This window comes from Vicia villosa, linkage group LG1 (assembly GCF_029867415.1).
Source record: "Vicia villosa cultivar HV-30 ecotype Madison, WI linkage group LG1, Vvil1.0, whole genome shotgun sequence".
NCBI lineage: Eukaryota > Viridiplantae > Streptophyta > Magnoliopsida > Fabales > Fabaceae > Vicia > Vicia villosa.
This window is the reverse complement of record NC_081180.1, coordinates 202395157-202396624: the sequence shown is the minus strand read 5'-3', so window position 1 is coordinate 202396624 and position 1468 is coordinate 202395157. Positions and strand designations below refer to the sequence as shown.

Below are 1468 nucleotides of genomic sequence, written 5' to 3'. Positions count from 1 at the left end.
AACGAGATCGAACGTTTCATTAACGTCATACGTCGAGCTCGCAATCTTCCCGAAGTAGCACCAATTCCTATTAACCAGGAATTGACTTTTACTGATCAAATCAATCAAATTATCCCGAAGTTAGAGATGGCTGTTATTTGTCCTCTTAGAGACTATGCCGCTCCTTCGCGCGCTGAACCGCACTCAAGTATCGCACCACCTGCGTTTGAGGCAAACAATTTCGAACTGAAACCTTCGCTGGTCCAAGCTGTTCAACAGAATCAATTCTCTGGAAGCCCTGTAGACGACCCTAACCTCCATTTATCTGTGTTCGTGCAATACGCCGACACTGTCAAAGCTAACAACGTTAGTCCCGAAGCTATTCGATTACGTCTTTTTCCTTTCTCCTTAAGAGATAGAGCGAGAGCGTGGCTTCAATCCCTGCCTTCTAATTCCATAACTACATGGGACGAATTGAAGAGAGTATTCTTAGCGAGATACTTTCCGCCTAGCAAAACTGCTATGCTTAGAGGTCAAATCAACGGATTTACCCAGAAAGATAACGAATCACTCTTCGAAGCTTGGGAACGTTACAAGGACATGCTTAGAATATGCCCTCATCATGGACTCGAACCATGGCTGATCATCCATACTTTCTATGGTGGTCTCTTATATAACACCAAAATGACTATAGATGCCGCTGCTGGAGGAGCATTAATGGACAAACCCCATGATGAAGCATACAAACTCATAGAGAACATGGCACAAAACCATTACCAATAGGGTGGAGAACGAGCCGCTCTAGAGAAAACCCAAACCAAAGGAGGAATGTACGAAGTAAGTGGTATAGACCGCGTTAACGCTAAATTAGACGCTTTAACTCAAAAGATCGAGAACTTAACCATCACTCCTTCAGCCACCGCTGCTGCTGTAACACCTAACTGCGAGATCTGTGGATTGACTGGACATGTAGTTGCCGAATGTCAACTCTTGACTGGAGTCCCATCTGATCAAGTAAACTATGCTCAAGGAAACCCTTATTCTAACACGTACAACCCTGGATGGAAAAACCACCCGAACTTTTCTTATAAGAACAACAATGCGTTGTACGCGCCTGGACAAGCACCTGCTGTACCACCTGGCTACCAAAAAGCGCCTGTAGCTGCTCAAAACACCCCTAGGAAGTCGAATCTAGAAATCATGATGGAGAACTTCATAGCTTCCCAACAACAAACCAATAAAGACTTCCTGAACCAAAACATCCACAACAACGAGCAACTAAAACAACTATCGAACAAAGTAGATGCTTTAGCTACTCATAACAAAATGCTAGAAACTCAAATCTCACAAGTAGCCCAACAACAAGCACCTACTGCTGCCCCTGCTGGCACGTTTCCTGCTCAACCACAACCTAATCCTAAAGGACATGCGAACGCAATAACACTACGAAGTGGAACGAATTACGATGGACCCATTGATCCTAGAACTC

General features: G+C 44.3%; 1 non-coding gene across 1 annotated transcript; it reads right to left on the bottom strand.

Annotated features, from left to right (window-relative positions):
* Positions 1 to 501: 501 nt before the first annotated feature.
* On the bottom strand, positions 502 to 608 carry LOC131645337 (small nucleolar RNA R71). Its single transcript, XR_009296966.1, has one exon. It is a non-coding gene; the product is annotated as a small nucleolar RNA R71 (small nucleolar RNA).
* Positions 609 to 1468: the final 860 nt, after the last annotated feature.